Below are 20,045 nucleotides of genomic sequence, written 5' to 3' on the forward strand. Positions count from 1 at the left end.
TGGAGAATCCACTCTGACCCTTGGTAAATTGTTCCACTGGTTAATTACCCTCACTGTCAAAAATGTATGCTTTATTTCCAGTTGGAAGTGTCTAGCTTTAACTTCCAGCTATTGGATTGTGTTATACTTTGCTAGATTGAAGAGCCCATTATTAAATATTTATTCCCCATGTAGATATTTATGGACTGTAATCAAGTCACTCAATCTTCTTTTAAGCTAAATAGATTGAGTCTCTTTGAGTCTATCACCGTAAGGCAGGTTTTCTAATCCTTTAATCATTCTCATGGCTCTTCTTTGACCCCCTCCAATTTATCTACATCATTCTTGACTTGTGGGCACAAGAACTGGACACAGTATTCCAGCAGAGGTTGCACTAGTGCTAAATACAGAGGTAAAATTACCTCTTAACTGCTACTCAAAATTCCCCTGTTTATACATCCCAGGATCGCATTAGCTCTTTCGGCTACAGTGACACACTGGGAGCTCATGTTCAGCTGATTACCCTCCACGACTCCAAAACTTTTTCAGAAGTCACTGCTTCCAGGACAGAGTCCCCCACTCTGTAAGTACAGTCAACATTCTTTGTTCCTAGATGCATATACAGCAGAACCCCATTTATCCAATGTAATTGGTATAGGGGCCAGAGCAGATAATCAAAAATCCGGATAAAGCCGAGAATGGGAAAGTGCAATGCTGCAGCACCATCTAGTGGTCACCGCAGAGCTCACCCACTTCTGGGCCTGTGTGCACTGGCTGTTTGGTTGACATGGAGAGCCAGTTAATGGAGGATCAGATAAATGGGGTTCTACTGAATTTACATGTAGCCATATTAAAATGCAGGTTGTTTGCTTGCAGCGTACCAAGCAATCCACATCGCTCTGCATCAGTGACCTGTCCTCTTTATTATTTACCACTCCCCAATTTTAATCTGCAAACCTTATCAGTGATCATTTTAGTTTCATTCAGTCATTGATATAAATGTTAAATAGCATAGGGCCAAGATCTGATGCCTGCGGGACCCCACTGGAAATATACCCACTTGATGATGATTCCCTATTTGTAATTACATTTTGAAACCTATCAGTTCGCCTGTTTTTAATCCATTTAATGTGTGCCATATTTTATATTGTTCTAATTTTTTAATCAAAATGTCATGCTTTACTAAGTCAAACACCTTACAGAAGTTTAAATATATTACGTCAATACTATTACCTTTATCTCCTAAGCTTGTAATCTCATCAAAAATATATATCAAGTTTAGTTTGACATTATCTTTCCTGGGATCTGTGTCAGGCTGACAGGCCTATAATTACCTGGGTCATCCTGTTTACCCTCTTTAAAAATTGGCACATTAGCTTTCTTCCAGTCTTCTGGAAATTCCCCAGTGCTCCAAGACTTATTGAAAATAAACATTAACAGTCAAGTGAGTTCCTCAGCCAGCTCTTTTTAAACTCTTCAATGCAAGTTATATGGATCTGCTAATTTAAAATGGCTAACATTAGTAACTTCTGTTTAACATCCTCCGGAGATATCAGTGGAACGGAAAGAATGTTATCAGCACCATATGATAAAACTAGTATCTATTTTCCCCCCAAATACAGAGCAGAAATATTTATTGAACACTTTTGCATTTTCTGCATCGTTATTGATAATTTTACCCTTTTCATCTAGTAATGGACCAATACCATTTTCAGGATTTCTTTTCTTCCTAATATATTTAAAAAACCTCTTATTGTCCTTAATTCTGCTGGCTATAGATTTATCCTAGTTTCCCTTTGCTTTCCTTACCAATTTTCTGCAATTCCTAAGTTGTTATTTATATTCATTAATATCAACATCCCCTTTCTTCCATTTGTTATACATATTAATTTTTTATAGTTGTCTACACTTCCCCTCTAAACCAGGTCAATTTTTTAATCAAAACAATCTTCTTCTTAAACTATGGGATTGTGAAAAGAACAGGAGTACTTGTGGCACCTTAAAGACTAACAAAATTTATTTTAGCATGAGCTTTCGTGAGCTACAGCTCACTTCTTCGGATGCATAGAATGGAACACACAGACAGGAGATATTTATTTTCAGGCATCTAACAAGGTGTTTTTAAATTATTCCCAATCGTCATTCACATTTTTCTGATTAAATTATTTCTCCCAGCTGATGTGGCTCATATTTAGGAAGTTTATGAACTAAATTAGTAAGTCCCCAGCTGGCCTGAGTTCTGTCCCTTATCACAAGGAAGTTAACCTCAGTCCTAGCCCCTGGGAGAGGGAATGAATTAGTCAGACATTCAAACATGGGCAGCGGGTATCCCAGGCCAGAGGAGGCTGAGCCTCCCCAAAAGAGCCAGGCATGGTTCTGCTCACACTCCACCCCGAGCCCGCATCTGCTTCCTGCTCTTCCCCCGTGGCCTGTGCTCACGGCTTGGGCATCCCGGCGCTCGGGCCGCCCGGCGCTCCGGGCCTCGGGCATCCCGGCGCTCAGACCACCCCGTGAGCCGGGCCTCGGGCCGCCCGGCGCTCGGACCACCCCGTGAGCCGGGCCTCGGGCTGCCCGGCGCTCGGACCACCCCGTGAGCCGGGCCTCGGGCCGCCCGGCGCTCGGACCACCCCGTGAGCCGGGCCTCGGGCCGCCCGGCGCTCGGACCACCCCGTGATCCAGGCCTCGGGCCGCCCGGCGCTCGGACCACCCCGTGAGCCGGGCCTCGGGCCGCCCGGTGCTCGGACCACCCCGGGAGCCGAAGTTGGGGGCGCTGGGGCTCCCCGTCCAGTGTTCTGGGGCTGGCGGGGCTGGGCAGCAGTCACGGTGGGGGTTCAGGGATCCACCAGGAAAGGGCCATGGGCAGAAGGGGTGTGGCTGGAGGCTAGCCTCCCTGAATGGGTGGTTCACATATCACCCATGCATTCAAACACTAAGGCTCCTGCTGGGATTCCTTGTTGTGGCAGACATAGGGGAGACAGCCTTATTGAAGAAGACGATGGCATTGCCTTATTGGAGTGTCAAGACCAGCACAGCTGCTTGGACCATGAGGTTTATCCAGGGATATGCAAGGAGACCTGGCTCACTCCATAGCTATTAGATCTGGACTGTTTTGGTCCCCTTAGTTTCAGGTTTATGTCATGTTTATGCATCGAAAACTATTCCCATGTCCCTCTGGGAACAGTGAAAAGAAATAAAGGTACATTATGCTCCTTTAACACCTGTCCTTTAAAATCTATTACATTTCCATGAAAGTTTCTACATTATTTAAGAACCGTTCTAGTCTTGGTCCCTCACATTCTGGGCAGGGCCTGGCTTTCAAGTATTCTGAAGATTACAACTGGTAAAGGGAACCTGGCTTTTATTTTTTTAATCATGCCCTCAGAATAACTCATTCTCCTGAAGGCCCAGAGCTTCTGACAGGCAATAAATCTGCAGCTCTAAACATAGACAGAAGGTGGCTTTCTAAGATAGGGATTTCCTAATGAACTAAACATTGTGAACACAGTGGTTCTTTTCCTACAAATGACTGATCTCTCTGTGGACAGTAACAGAGTTAGGGCCAGAGTCTCAGCTGGTGGAAGTCGGCATTGCTCTGTTGACGTCAGTAGGGCTACATCAGTTTACACCAACTGAGGATCCAGCTCATATGCTGCACTCTGAGATGGGGCTGGGATTCTACCCAAAAACAGTGACATGACAAGTCCCTCTATAGACAAAGCCTGAGAAAGCCTGGATGTGGGAGAAGGTGGAACGTGTAAAGAGTTTTTAAAAATATAAAAGCAAAAAGAGAGTCCTGTGGCACCTTATAGACTAACAGACGTACTGGAGCATGAGCTTCCACCCAGACTAACACGGCTACACCTCTGATACTTAAAAATATAAGGCCTTGTTGACATACAAATACCAGTATATCTGGTGCAGTTATACCGGTATAAATGCGCTTATATCACTATAGCTCAGGGGTAGGCAACTTATGGCATGCGTGCCAAAGGCGGCACGCGAGCTGATTTTCAGTGGCACTCACACTGCCCGGGTTCTGAATACCGGTCCGGGGCTCTGCATTTTAATTTAATTTTAAATGAAGTTTCTTAAACATTTAAAAAACCTTATTTACTTTACACACAACAATAGTTTAGTTATATATTATAGACTTATAGAAAGAGATCTAAAAGCGTTAAAATGTATTACTGGCACGCGAAACCTTAAATTAGAGTGAATAAATGAAGACTCGGCACACCACTTCTGAAAGGTTGCCAACCCCTGCTATAGCTCATTGACATACAGGACGGGGAATAAGCTATGCTGGTATAAGACAATATACAGTACAAATTCTGTGTTTAGACCAGGCCTACAGTAAAGAAATAACTATTATGTCTTTTCGTTGTAATGGGGGGGGGGGGGGAAGAGAGAGAGAGAGAGAGAGAGAGAGAGAGAGAGAGAGAGAGAGAGAGAGAGAGAGAGAGAGAGAGAGAGAGAGAGATCCATCCATCCATCACTGAGTGGCCCACAAAGAGGATGTGTGGCTTACAGCTATTACTGGCCATGGTGGATCTCCTTTAGCTCAATTGCTATAGACCTTTGGTTTAGGAGATAAAAATCCAGGTTCTAGTCCCCGCTCCCAGGGAGCTCAGTATGTGATTTATCTGCATTGTCTGGAGCCCTTAAATCCATTACAATCTGATCACAGCTTCATTTGTCACTAAGCCATTGTGATTTATTTATGAACACACATGCTACCATAGATTAGTCATTTCATCAACTTACACTTTTTCTGCCTCTGACATACTGCTGCCAATTGCTCCCGTCGTGAAGCGTCTGATCCATCAGTGTTTTTAAGTCACAGCCCCATCTGTTGCACTGAGATAGCATAAATAATGGCAACGCCTAATTGCTCGTTTTTACCCAATGAAATCACGTTCATCATTTCTGATGGCTGTAATTGTCACATCTATCTATTGTTAAGTAAAAACATTTCCTCTCTCTCTCTCTCTCTCTCTCCCCCCCTATATATATATATATATATATATATAAACATTGTGCCATGGAAAGCTGCCTCAAAGATTCAAGTGTAAAAGCTATCACAATCATTTGCACTTCTACTGCGCCAACCAACAGCGAATCTCAAAGCACTTTAAAAATATTAAGCAATTAACTCTCACGACAGGCCTGTGAGTTGGTAAGTAAGTGAGATTCCCCCATTTTATAGATGGGGGGATGTAGGCACAGAGCTTAAGTGACTAATTCTGAGACGTGCTGAGCACTCACAACTCTATTTAAAGTCAATAGAATCTGTTCGTGCTTAGCATCTCAGAAAAAACAAGCCATAAATGACATACTTGGGACCATATAGGAGAAACAGGACCCAAATATCCAGATTCCTGTTCTAACAAGACAGGCCTCTCTTTTACCCACAGAGATTTTTCATAAATCGTTAAATAGTTAGAGGTATAAATCCATCTTTGACTCTTCTTCCAATTCATTACAATTAAATTACTGATACAACTCCTGAAATTAACCCTTGAATCAGGCGTCTTGTGGTTGTTAAGATTCTCTGAACTTCAAGCATTTTACATTATCTCAAAAATGCAATGATGTGGCCACTTTGCAGAATTTTAGAAAGTTAAATCTGGACTATTTAGCACAGAACAGAACAGCGCAAGAGCATTCAGTGATAGGGTGTATTGAGTTGCGATTGTTGTGGCATCTCCATCACGTCCTCAGTCATACAGGCTGTTCCGTACAGGGAGACCTTGCATTCACAGTGAGCTTCATGGTTTCTGGGGGGGGAAAGGGGGGCTCCTCACCACAGCTTGCAAAGCCCGGAAGGCCGGAGATAACGACTAATTTACGATTATATAGCACCCTTCTTCCAGAAGGATCCCAAAGCCCTTTGCAAGCTATGTAGAGTCAGTTCACCTACCAACATTTGATACCATGCACCAGTGCTACGCAACAGTTTAGGACAGGAAGCCGATGCCTTTTCCATGTGAAACAAGAGATGGAGCTTTAAGTAGGCAGAATGTAGTTACTCAGCACAGAGGGGGACCAGGGCACATGCAAGACAAGTAACATGGGATGTTTAGGGACACAAGTTATGGGCATGTCAGTTTTACATTTGCATTTATTATACCCTCAAGCACAAGACCCAGATTTCCAAGGGGAATGTCCGTTAGTTTGTGAATCTTTTCTTTAGAGGCTTCTTGCAGGCAGGGACCTCTCACTGCACAGCTACAAACCAGCCTCTTCAGCAACATACACACACACACACACCCATCAGTGCTGCAAGCACTCACACCCAGTATCCCCACCTGCTCTTAAAGGGGCAGCTCCCGTTTTTCCTGATTGCATAATCTATATAGCTATTTACAAAGCAAACACAACCCCAAACAAATATTCAACATGATGACTAAATATAAACACTGGGAACCTATTGCCAAGCACCTTGCGCATCTGAGAGAGGTCACCTCAGGCAGGTATTGGATTCTCATGTTTTCCAAAGAATCAGCAACCCCTTTTTCTCTCCGCACAAGTGGTCAGCTCTTACCTAATGCAGGTTTATGCAACTCAAAAGCAGAGGACGGGGAAGGAGAGGAGAATGATTGTCCAGGATGTTTAGATATTACCGAATCTCTGCAGCAGTCTTAGCTTACAGACAAGCAATTCCAGCACGTTTTATGCAAGCAGGCGATTTACTCAGATGCTCAATGAAAAGGAGTGCACTGAAAGAACATAGGTATCCCTGTCTGTATCTGTGCATGCACCAAGGTAAAGCAAAAGGGAAGACTGGGATTAGATGCTGTTCAGAAGGGGTTCAACACAGCATTTAATTTTGTCAGTGCAAACTGGATTATCATCTAACAGAGCTGGGACATACACATGCTATAGCCTTATGCAGTGTACGGGTAAAGGGCAGAACTGTGCCTATAACATTAAAAGAAGGGAATGCCTTCAAGGTTGCAGTCTAGCTGTTCTATCCAGGGAAAGGCTCACTTCCCACACGTGCCATGAAACAAAATGATGTGACCTGAATGAGTCTAATCATGGCCAGGAGGGGAAGGAGGCGAGTTCTGTGCCTCAGGTCCTCCACCGATCCTGATGCTATGAGGCAACTTTTGCCCTACATCTGTGGGCACGGAAGGCCAAAACAGCAGAAGCAGCATGCTCCTGTATAGGCCATGAGAGCACAACTCAAGACACCTGAGTGCCGGGGAACTGGGCAAGACCTTCTTTAACACACAGGATAAGGTAGGTACATGACTGTGACGGTGGATATATGACTAAGCACGTGCATTGCCCCAAGCCTCACTCTCACAGGGCAGGACTTTGGAGGCTGTTGCTGCAGCAGCTGTGAACTGGCTCTGCAGCTTGAGAGAAGGATTCCGTCTCCCACCGACCTCCCAGAGGGCAGGGGGCGATATTATTTTTAACTGAGGTAGTTCCCAGAAGCCCACATCAGGGCATGGGGCTCCATTGTGCTAGGTGCTGTACACACAGATAACAAAAAGACTGGCTTTGTCCCTTAGACTAGGGGTTCTCAACCTTTTTCTTTCTAAGGCCGCCCCCAACATCCTATAAAAACTCAGGGCCCACCTGTCCTACAACAACTGTTTTTCTGCATATAAAAGCCAGGGCCAGCATTAGGGGGCAGCAAGCAGGGCAATTGCCTGAGACCCCCACTCCACACAGGGCCCAGTGAAGCTAAATTGCTCAGGCTTCGGCTTCAGCTTCAGCCCCAGGTGGCAGGAATTGGGGCAGCAGGGCTTCACCTTTCTGCCCTGGACCCCAGTGAGTCTAATTTGGCCCCGCTTGGCGGACCCCCTGAAATCTGCTCGTGGCCCCTCAGGGGGCCTTGGACCCATGGTTGAGAATGGCTCCCCTAGCGCTTACAAATGTCGCCCTCTAGTGTCAGAGGAAATAAAAAGGGGCATTACTAAGGGAGATCGTCTTTAGCTCAAGAGGTAGAGGCCTGGGCTTTTGGAACTGAAGAACAAGGGGCTAGTCCTGGCTCCCCAGGTATGTACATGCAATTTATTTACCGGTAGCCCATCAGTTATTTAATCTGGTTTACTCAAGATCTGTGCAGGAATCAGGATTTGACTCAACAGCTCTAATAGCTGCCAGGTCCCATTTCCTGCAGTTACATTTTCATCTTCTGTCCACTGCGCCTTGCTAATCAGAACAGTATGACTGGCAGTTCTTATTAAAGAATTTACTGCACGATGAACCCTGGCAAAGACAAGACACCGATATTACAAGCAGTTTGGAGATAGATATGAATTTGTATGTATTTCAGTTTAATCAAAATGGTTTTTTTTTCCAATGCACATTTATATCAGTAATATTTTGCAAAAGCGTATGTCACTATATATACCCAATCATTGATATTAATGATAGGGTGAGAGGGGAAGGGATGTTGTCTATTTACTGATAGGAAAACGGTAAAATAAGGAGAAACTTAAATAGACTCAAGCCCTTGTTTCCAGTCCTACCTCCTGCATAAAATCAAGAAACAAGTGGAACAAAGCGCAGCATGGAACCCTGCTCACAACAAAACCAAACCAAAAACTGCAGACGTATTGGATTCTCATGTTTTCCAAAGAAATCAGCAACCCCTTTTTCTCTCCACACAAGTGGTCAGCTCTTACCTAATGCAGGTTTATGCAACTGAAAAGCAGAGGGCGGGGAAGGAGAGGAGAATGATTATCCAGGATGTTTAATATTACCGAATCTCTGCAGCAGTCTTAGCTTACAGACAAGCAATTCTAGCACGTTTTATGCAAGCAGGCGATTTACTCAGATGCTCAATGAAAAGGAGTGCACTGAAAGAACACAGGTATCCCTGTCTGTATCTGTGCATGCACCAAGGTAAAGCAAAAGGTAAGACTGGGATTAAATGCTGTTCAGAGGGGGTTCAACACAGCATTTAATTTTGTCAGTGCAAACTGGATTATCATCTAACAGACCTGGGACATACACATGCTATAGCCTTATGCAGTGTACGGGTAAAGGGCAGAACTGTGCATACAACATTAAAAGACTACGGCCAAATTCTTCTCTTGGTTATGCCAGAGTTAAATCAGCAGTAACATCCTCCCTGTTCAAAGCCAGTAGTTACACACAATATTTTTAGACATCATTGTGTCATCACGCTAAAAAAAAACCAACCACCATATTTAGATGCTGTGTAAACAGGAAGCCTCACAAAAATTTAAGTGAAAAAAGCTGACAAAATAACATGTCTCATGGAACGGTGGCTCAAGAGTGTGAGTCCTAAGAGGGTTCGAGTCAAAAATAAAACAAAAACTCATTACACTCCCTCTACAAAACTGAGATTTCATCTCCAGTGACAAATTACAGACAGCCATGCTGTGGTTTAGCCAGACAGATCTATCACAGTCATATTTTTAAAGCTCTGTGTGTGTGTGTGTGTGTGTGTGTGGATGTGTGTGTGTGGATGTGTGTGTGTGGATGTGTGTGTGTGGATGTGGATGTTTTAGTGTGTGTGTGGATGTTTTAGTGTGTGTGTGGATGTTTTAAAGTACTATGAAGCCACCTTAGATTTGTACAATTATAAGCAGGTAAAGATACTAAAAAAATAGCGATGAGGAAAAGAAGATTGAAAAGAAGCTGCATATAATTTTGAGACAACATTTGGAACTGTTTATTTACCATCAAAATACTCACACACGTCATAGCTGCTTTCCCTTGGGACTCTGCTACTCTGGGGTTTTAGCTGCCAGTAAAGCTACATGGATGGAGATGCCCTAGTGTCAATTCCTAACATAGATGTGTTGCTCTAGTGAATAATTGTGATTTATACTGGTGCAGCATGTCTACAGGAAGCTATCGCACATATAGCTACACCAGCGTTAGCAAAATAATACAAACCCAAAACAGTGTGGACGAGGCCTGACTCAAACTCCTTAATATTCCAAAATGATAACCTGCAATTTGAGCCAGAAGCCACTGGCACTTACACATGGAAGTGATTTTACTCAGGTGAACACCCCCTTTACAGCCATCTGTAAGACGAACTCTTGTGGGGTCCTCTCCAGCTCAGGTGGCTGATGTACATAGGGTTACTCATGTGAGTCAAGTTACTTACCTAGGTAAAATGTTTGTGGGTCGGGGCACAAGTTTGATACTCAAGACAAGATTCCTCAGTTTGCATCTTTCTTTCTCCCTCCCTCCTCTAAGGGCAAATCCTGCAGTGAGGCAACATTCCCATTAGAGTTTTGCCTGGAGAAGCCTGCAGGATTTGATCCTGACTGTATAGAGTGCTTCACTCACGCACTCCTTTCTTTTTTTCCTGGGTAGTCAGCCCTATTTCCATAAGCATCTCTTAGTTTAGTTGCACAAGGTTAAGCTATACTATGCAGAAGAAAAAGCCCTAGAGAATATTTCACACTGTGGAAGGAGTCTATATAGATGCATACAATGCAGTGTGTGACAGAGCCCTTTTTGCTAAACAAATAGCTAATATACGCTGCAAAACGTGTAATATTATGCAGGGAAAATGGCCTGCAATACGCTATTATGGTGCATTGTAAAAACAGTCCAATTTATTCTGAATCAACAGTCACAGCTCGCAGCAACAAAATCTACAGCGGCTAAAGGAGTCAGATTCATGAAGAAATCATGTATGGACATTCACTCACGCTGTAAAGAGGTTGGTCAGTTAGTAAGTGTTGTCCCATTTTGCAGATGGGGAACTGAGATACAGAGGATGAGAGACTTGCCAAAGTCACACAGCAAGTCTGTGGCAAAACCAGAAGATAGTTTAGTTCTCTTAGCTCCCAGTCCTGGGCCCTAATCCCACGGCCATCCATCTAGCAGGAGCTCTGCGCATGACCCAAGAGAAAGATGAGTTCATTAGGGCTGTACTCAGACAGACGAGAAATTTTATCTTGCAGTTCCCTTCTGAGCTGGAGTTAAAAAGGATGTAACTTAGCAGCGCCGTTCTACCCTTCAGGACATCAGATAAAGCTTTAAGAAATACCTTTGGGGTTAAATTTTCAAATTGGCCCTGAAAACTCCAGCTGCCCATTTTATGCACACATCACAAACCAGCCCATACATTTGCACCCCCACACATATTTGTACAGACATCCTCCATAACTGGACCCTTAGGTGAACTAGATAGGGGTCTAGCTAGCTATCTGATGTTTACTCAGTGTGTGTGTGTGTTTCTGCAGTACTGCTGGTTAAAATTAAATACTTGGTTTTTCAGCTCATTTCTTAAAGCTTCATATAACGTCCTGAAGGGTAGAATGGCGCTGAACTCGTCAGCTTTCCCCAGCAACCCTTTATCCCAGCCACAGCATGGCCATCCTCCTCTGGTGGAGAGCACTAAGCCAGGAATCTCCAATCCCGCCTCCTCCTGGAGGTCCCTCGCTCCTTGTGCCACTCACCACAGAGTTATTTAAGGTGGTGACTTCTCTGGGAACCACAGGTCTCTCCGGCAAAGCAAGGGAGCTCCCTGCAACACTTACAGCTATGAGAAATGTTCCAGATCCAAATTTCCCCAGTGTCTGGGGATATTCCAATCCTGGCCTTGGTTCGCCTGTCCACATGTTCCCCACAGCACCCCTGGAGCATGGCCTCCATTGACCACATGGGCTTGATCCTGCTCCCATTGAAGTCAAGGGCAAAACTTCCATTGACTTCACTGGAGCAAGATCAAGTCATTGCCCCTAGACAGCACTGTCCCTCCTCCTAACCTGACCTCCCTCATAACATGGCTCCAGCTTTTGGAGCCATAAAAGAGCCTTTGGCTGAAATCCTGGTCCCAGTGATGTCAATGGGAGTTTTGCCATTTATTTCAATGGGGCCAGGATTTCCCCCTTAATTATCCTTTGACATCTTGATATTTACCTTAATGGAAGCCAATATCTGCTTAGTATTAACAGCTGGCAGTACAGCAAAGCAACTGGTTATTCCTCTTGCTCCACACACCACGGCAAAGAGACTCCTTGCTACCTTGCATTCACCAAGCCAGCTTGGTTGTAAGAGTCCATTGCAATTTCTTTATAAGTGCTGTGCAGTGCATGTCAATTTTCTGTCTCAAAGAACCCAGTGTATTTACTGACGTTAATGAAAGTGATTTTACAGCATGAATGCCTTAGGAAATTGCACTCTGATTGTGACTAACGCTGCACAGGAATTAAATACACCTTTATTACAATATAAGGGATGGAGCTTTTTTATAAATAAAGAGTGGCACCTCATTCCCAGCTCATAACAGTCAGTGTCTCAACATTTTAGATGAGAGGAGAGGCAGAAAAAATAATACAAAACCGATACTGAATGATACTGGTCTCCCAGGGCATCTTATCATATTTGTGCCTTTCTAGGAGATCATCAACTCTTTGAGGCCCATCTTCAAAAAATACAAAAAAGAGGGCTGTTTTCAGCAGAGGATATCGTTATTTCAGTGCTAATGCCTCTCTGCTGATGCTTTGCATAGAAGCCTTGGCTATGTTACATTTGGCTGAGTATGAAGATACTGGGCTGGAATAGCAGGACTAAACGCTCTCTGGATAGTTTGAAACCTTCCCAAAATAGTTCCCTGTACTGAAGACGTTTATAAGGTTGGCTCCTGCATAGCTTCAGCTGACTTTCATGTAAGCCCCACAAGCTGAGATAGTAAAAAACTGGCAAGGTAGCAACCCTTCCCCTCACTACAGGGGAAGCTATGATTTTTCAGGGCCAAGTGCCAGTGCATTTTATGTTCAAATCTCCTTTTTACTGTTTCAGTCTCTAATTCACAGACCGAAAACAGCGATCGTAAGCTAGTTTTCCACTCACTCGCTATTTTGTTCATTGTTTGTTGGTTCACACAGGGCCTGATCCAAAGTCCATTGAAGTCAGTGGAAAGTTATGTCATGCTTGAATTTGAGAGACATTGAAAAAATCCTTAATGACAAGCATACCGAGATGAAAATCAAGCAAACAAAAGTCCCAGAGCCGTCATAGTGACAGAATGTGCAGAATTCCAAAATAAGGACACGGTACACACATATTGACAAAACCGGGGAAACGTTAATGCGATATGAGGCCACTGGAATGGTAACTGACTAATGATTTCTGCAAATGCCGTCAGGTGATCCTACAGCTGAGGCTGCATTTCCTGTTCAGGAATCGGCAAACTTTCAGAAGTGGTGTGCCGAGTCTTCATTTATTCACTCTAATTTAAGGTTTCGCATGCTGGTAATACATCTTAACATTTTTAGAAGGTCTCTTTCTATAAGTCTAATATAGAACTAAACGATTGTTGTATGTAAAGTAAATAAGGTTTTTAAAACGTTTAAGAAGCTTAATTTAAAATTAAATTAAAATGCAAAGCCCCCCCGGACCGGTGGCCAGGACTCGGGCAGTGTGAGTGCCACTGAAAATCAGCTCGTGTGTCGTCTTTGGCCCGCATGCCATAGGTTGCCTACCCCTGCTATAGACCATAGTTTAACGTACACAACACAGTCATGCCAATGTTGTTGACTGTCTGCATGCATTCTGCAAACCTTCACATTTGTGCATGCAAACTGGCATCTGCACAGGCAAACCAAGCAAAGTGTGCAGCTAAGATGCTGAGGCAGGGTTCTGAAGCACCACAGGCGTATGTGTATTTGTGGGAATGCAGCATGCCCATTGCTTGCTCCTTAGACCCCACTCTGTGTAGCTGACAAGCAGCGTCCAGTCTCTCCACCAAGTCAGCACATAGGCTCCCCTAACATTCGGAGGTATTATCTTCCTGAGAGAGAAATCCTCCAAAATCTGAGTGATGAAGGGAAAGATTAGCTCTCTTCCTGGAGGCACAACCCACTTCTGAAGGGTGGGGGGGTTCTTTAAATAAAGAAATTTGGAAATGGAAACATTTCACAATAAATACATACATGCCATTGGCGGTGACTTGATTATTCTGCCATACTTAGGACTATACGTAGGGCTCTACCACATTCACGGTCCATTGTGGTCAATTTCACGGCCATAGGATTTTAAAAATTGTAAATTTCATGATTTCAGATATTTAAATCTGAAATTTCACAGTGTTGTAGGGGTCCTGATCCAAAAGGAGGCTGGGGTGGAGGGTGGGGTTGCAAGGCTATTGTAGAGGGCTCACAGTATTGCCACCCTTCACTTCTGCACTGCTCCCTTCAGAGCTGAGTCCTCGGCCAACAGCAGCCGCCGCTCTCTGAAGGCGGCGCAGAAGTAAGGGTGGCAATACTGCAACCCTCCTCCTACAATAACTTTGCAACACCCCCCTCCCCAGCAGTCCCTTTTTGGGTCAGGACCCCCAGTTTGAGAAACGCTGGTCTCCCCCGTGAAATCTATATAGTATAGGGTAAAAGTATACACAAGACCAGATTTCACGGTCCGTGACACATTTTTCACGGCCATGAATTCGGTAGGACCCTAACTACATGGGAAACCAACAGCAAAATGGGACAAACACAGGCCTCAAAACTCCACAGTTAAAAGTCAGGAAAATTAATAGGAAGCACTCAGTGCAAATCTGCAATAAATACTGAGTCAATGCAAAACTTCACAGAACATCTGCTTTCCTTGGCAGTAACACCGTTTATAAATCAGTGCTTGTTAGTCACGGTACCCCGGGTAAAGATTATGAGCCCCTTTTGACAAACGGAGATACTGAGACCCTAAAGTGAAGTGACTTGCTGAAACCTACACAGTAAAATTCAGCAACAGAGCGAGGCCAGGACTCAGGATCACCCAACTCGCAGCCCTGTGCTCATTCCTGCCGACCGCACAGTCTCCCAGGTTTTTTAAAAACAAAAACAAGCAAGAGAGAATGAATGACACAAAAAATATCTGTGCATCTTTGGGTTGGTAGAATACTTTGGGTTGGCAGAATACTTCCACTCTGAGGCATCGGGGAGGAGATCCTCACCCCCACCCTGGCCCCTTGTCACTGCTCCAGCCCTCTCACCTGGCGTAACATTGGCCTTAAATTTCCATATCAGCTGGAGGACGGTTCCTCTGGTGCAGGCACAGAGGAACACAGCCACAAACCTGTCTTCTGAGTACCCCCTCACAAGCTCAGGCAGGGGCAAGCTAAGGGCTGAGCCACAGCACTATGCAGATTCTGTGCAGCATTGCTACCCATAGGGCACCCAGGGGAGACTGTTATAACTTAAGACAGACCCTCCGAGCTGTCTAAGTTATGCAGAGAGCTACTACAGTTCCCAGGGCAGCCCAAGATGAGGAGGGTGCAAAGGTGTCTTAAAAGTTACTGCAGCCCCTCGCTGCAGCCCCTCGCTGCACCCCTTAGAGATTCACCCCGATCTCTGTCACGGAGGACACACTTCTTTGTCGGGCATGTCCCATTTTATGGTGGTTGATAGCACAGGTGACGTCCTGTCTCGCTGTCTCTATGGCCCGTGAGTATTTTTTCTGCATTTTGGGCAGGTTTCCACATTGTGCTGCCCCTGCCTGAACGCGGCTAGAACAGCTGCCTCATTGGAAGTCTGTGTGCTCACCTCACGGAACTAATCCGCGGGTGGGAGCTCAGCAGCGAGGCTGGCCCAGCATCCCCTCTTGTGTTAGGATACTTCACCGGGTTTTCAAATTTTGAGACAATTGTCAGCATCCAAGACGCCATCCCTGACCCACTTGAAATGGAAACTGCCGGCCGGCCTGCTGGGGCACGTGAGCAGTTACAAAATAAAGACTAAATCTGCTCTTGGAGAGAGGTTTTCTCCAGGCCCAGTGGATCACCATGCTCCGCTGTCACTGCAGCCCTTGTCTCTCCCCCCACAGCGTGCTGCTTCCCCGCTCCCAGATTTCATTTCTTCTCTGAAGGCTTCACATATGTTGCCTGCCTGCCTCCCCACGCCACCTCCCATGTTTGCTCCCTGCACCTCCTCAGAGGCATCTCTTGCTCCCTCAGCGATTCTTCACTGCTTTTATCGTAGCCTCAAAAGCCCATGGCAGAGGGAGGGCTTGAGGCACTACAGTGGTTCCTCAAGGCCCATCCCATTCCTGCTTTCCCAGCAGGTTCCCTGTAGCATCTTCCCTTTCCTTGCAGTCACTGCCTCCCTCTCTCTGCAGTTTTTCACCTTTCCCAGACTCCCTTCCTTGTTCTCTCCACAACAGCCTTTCCTCTCTGGAAGGCTGCTCACACCCTCTCCGTTCTTTCACTTCCTTCCCTCCACCTCCCCTTCCTTCCCCCAGTGCCTCGCCAACTCCTTCTGCAGGATCCTTCTCTTCCTCTATGGCTCCCCCCCAAAATCCTGCTTCCCTTCTCACCCTGCCTACTCCGTCTGCACCTTCTGTCCCAGCCTCAGTGCCACGCACACTTGGCAGCCTTCCTCTTTTTCTTGGCCGCTGTCCCTCAGGAGAACCAGTCGCCAGTCTTGAACAGACATTAGGTAAGCCGGAAAGAAAAAAAGGCTATGCCAGAGGGAGCCACCTGAATTGGCTTTAAAAGTACAGAAGAAAAAACACCCTTCTGGAATAAGGCAAAGATTTAGCCTCATGATCCATTAATGAGCATCCTCGTCATCAAACAGAATTTCTGAGGGTAGCTACGTCTTGATGCGCTGGCTTGCCCGGGTGACACGCACATTGTTAGCCATTTAAATGGTTTTGACAGAATTGGACTTTCCGTGCTTCTTTCTTAAAGCAGAACAAGGGCGTCTGATCAAAGGAGCCTTCTGAAAGGCTGTTAATGAGTTCCATGTGCCCTGCCGTATCTTCGGTGCCAACCCTTTCATAAGATGGAGCGGGGATGGAGGAGCAGAGATATTACTGATGAGACTTTGAACATTTACAAATTGGAAGGGGCTACTGTGCCAGTTACTGACTGCCTTTCCTCAGGACTCGCTCCGAGTTGAGTAACATCGTTTAAAAGTAGTATTTCAAAGCAGTTTATCATGGTAAAAGCCGAAAATGCATTTTCTGTGAAATCGAAAAGGATGGACCTGATCTCCAGCAGCAAAGTTGCTGGTTTAGATTTAGCATTTTCATTAAAAAAGCCAAAGCAGTGATTAGAACAATGGCAGGGAAAGCAGATAGAGAGTAAACAAACACACACTCCCCATGCTGGAGTTCAGAAGATGCCAGTAAAGTTAGGCGAGCTAATCTTTAGAAAAAGAGCTAACACAAATGTTTAAGACTGCACCCTGAAAGGATCGAAGAGCAGGCTCCCCTGCTGCCTGTAACTCTAACTCTGCAGAGCTCTATTCTGTTTAAGTCAGGACACAGTGCAACAGCAATAAACAACGGTATCTGCAGCTGGTAAGCATCAGAAATAAATGTATTCTCTTACCTCCAAGCCACAAACTCGGGTAGTTTAAAAGGACTGGAGAAACCCAAAAAGTTACACATCAAAGAGTGCATGTACTAAGCCTTTGTATTTTTCTCTCAGTCCGAGCCAGTGGAAGTGGGGACACACAATCCCTGACTTCTTCCGTTGCTGTATAATCTCAAGGAAATGACCTTACTGTTTGTTGCTTTGATTACAGCTTCAGAAACAAAAGCCCTTCCAGCATTAGTCAAGGGATGCAAGATGTTGAAGTCTGATATTTGAAAGGGAGAAAAAAATCAGTTTTTGATTATTTTTTTTTAACAATACCCCCTTTTGTGATCAAATTAACCTATGAAAATTAAACCCCAGCATCTACCAAAGTCATCTTAGAACGCGCCAGCCCAGTGGCAACAAGCCCTCTCACTGGGGTCAGAGCCTAGATATCTCCCAGCCCCATTGCCCGGCTGCAGATTCCCCTTAAAAGGGCAGCTGAGTATTGGAGTCAGCATAGCCAGCTCTGCCCCATGCCCACAGTGCAGGGGCAGAAAGGGGCAATGGACACAAGTGCAGAGCTGAGGTTTACAGCACTGCACTGAGCGAGGAGATCCGGGTTTAGTTCTTGCTCCAGCCATTTCTGAAGCCCAGATGCTTCTGTGCATCTGTGAGTGGGCTGGGGACAAACTAATCTCAGCGGCCAACTAAGAGCCAAATATCTGTACCTTGCCTCTGACATGCACACCTGTTAACTCAAGGGTTATCTGTAGGAACATCTGGGAGGAAAACCAGGGACACCTTTTAACCACAGTTGCCAACTTCCCCGTGGTAAATGAGCACCCCGACTTTCACAATAAGCCAAAATCAAGCTAATCCCATTTCAAAACAAGGCCCAAACAAGCCAATCCTTAAGAGCCCCAACACTGTGTGTGACTAGAACCCCCCCGCCCCCGGCATACAGTCTGGGACTGTGGTGGGCCCGCTGTGCACCCCAGACTCTCTCCCCTGCTTGCCGGGAGCCAATCAAAAAAAAAAAAAAAAAGCAGCAACAAGCTACAAGTCAAAAACTGGCCAGCAAGCAACTCACAAGCCAATTAAGCCAAAAACAAGCCCAATTTTTGCACATCTGCCCCCAGGTTTGGCACGTCTGCTTTTAACTGCACTGCTGTACGTTAAACCAGGAGAACTTTTCAGAGGGAGAGAATGGGAAAAAAGTAAATATTTGGCTCAAAATTGGGGCTGCCCCTGCTAAATAGGAAAGGCTGTCTGTCGCATGGCACAGAGACGCCTCTTAACTTCAATCAGACATCTGTGCATGGGGCAATGGTAGGGATACATTAGAATTGGCACTAAACCCCATCCCCCACCCCACCCCAGTCCTTGATGGCCTGACTGAACGTTGGGCCTAAAGCTGGGGTAATCCATTATTTTTTGTCAAGGTCCAAATTTCTTGGTCAAAGTATAGACAAGGTCCAGACTCCAGAGAAAATAATAAATATAACAACAATTGTGATAATAATAAGTAAATACAAAGATTTTGGGGTCTGTTCAAAAGCGTTTGGTGGTCCGGATCTGGCGCATGGTCCACCTATTGAGTACCCCTGGTCTCTAAGCCTTGCAGTATCTTATTTCTCCAGTCCAAATAAACAACGCTGCAATGCTCAGAAGCTGCCTGCATATAAGGAAGACTGCATCATACACTCCTAGAGCTTAGAACGTCATTGCTTGGCATGGAAGTTGCTTTCTAGCCTCAAACCAAAGTGCGAATTGTGCTCAGACACGGGGCGTTAAAGGAACTACTATTCATTCCAATTCAATGCCAGTGAGGGAGGAGAAGCCGCAGGTATTGTTATGGCAGGCACCCTGAGCGGTGCTATTACATATAATCTTCCAAGCTCACATGCTAAGAACAAGAACAAGATCTGACTGTTGGAAAGGACATGCTGCATTGTTAGTTTTTGGATTGGCAAGGTTTGTATAAAAGGCACCTTCTGGAAGTGTTGCTCAACTAGCAGCAGGAGAATTCACCCTCTGCCTTGGTCTCTGATTAGAGTTAATCCTTGAGGCAGAGTTGCTCCCTAGATATGGGGGGCATTGATGTTGGGCTGCGATTCCTGGAAGAAGAGATTGCCCTGCATGCTGTTTGATCACCTCTGTTCCAGGTCTGCTGTTTGTGTGTAAACAAACAAGTTACGCTCAGCTATATCTAGACTCTGCCTCACTGACTTCTCCTCTACTCGGATACTAACCTGAAAGGCCCCAGCCATCTGCAACTATCTGACAGAGGGGCAGTGGCTGTGTCAGAAAGGGACACTGGTGTGAGAGGAAGGGGCAACAGTATTGTATGCAGAGAATGTGGTTTGTTCTACTGTAAATGCTGAATGACACTTTATGACACACTTTGGCTTAAAATATTTGAATAGCTGAAGTCCAGCCTCTTTTCTACAGGCACAATCTGAGCCTGAAAAAATTATTTGTGGGCACAAATCTGAGGATTTATGATGTCAGCTATTTGAGCTGCACTTGCATCAGGTACTTAAGAGACAAGACCTCAAATTTGCTCCTACAAATGCAGGTGCAGGGGCTGCAAAAGGGAGACCAGCCTCTGAAAATATTTTTAGAAGACAATACCCCGCCCCGCCTTCCCCCCCTTCACCGCAGTGTACACTTCTTGCAGACACCAGGCCACAGGCTCTAGTTGTGTAAATCTGCACAGTGCCTTTGAAGTTGCACTGATTTGTACCACTTGAAAATCTGGCCCATTGAACCCAATGTCAACTGGAATGGTGGCCGAGTAAACACTGAGCAA

The 20,045-nt window shown here is 45.2% G+C and overlaps 1 protein-coding gene across 6 annotated transcripts in view; it reads right to left on the reverse strand.

Annotated features, from left to right (window-relative positions):
• The window catches only part of FRMD4B (FERM domain containing 4B), a 186,754-nt gene that overhangs the window by 80,729 nt on the left and 85,980 nt on the right, over positions 1 to 20,045 (reverse strand). Inside the window, exon 1 of one of the 6 annotated variants that reach the window (XM_045024464.1) lies at positions 17,264 to 17,279. The exons of the other annotated variants lie outside the window; for them this stretch is intronic. The gene's annotated coding sequence lies outside the window, so the exon portion shown is untranslated. Of the gene's footprint in view, positions 1 to 17,263; positions 17,280 to 20,045 lie in introns of those variants that run through there. 6 annotated transcript variants of the gene reach the window in all.

The sequence above is a fragment of the Mauremys mutica genome, chromosome 7, assembly GCF_020497125.1.
Source record: "Mauremys mutica isolate MM-2020 ecotype Southern chromosome 7, ASM2049712v1, whole genome shotgun sequence".
Taxonomy (NCBI): domain Eukaryota; kingdom Metazoa; phylum Chordata; order Testudines; family Geoemydidae; genus Mauremys; species Mauremys mutica.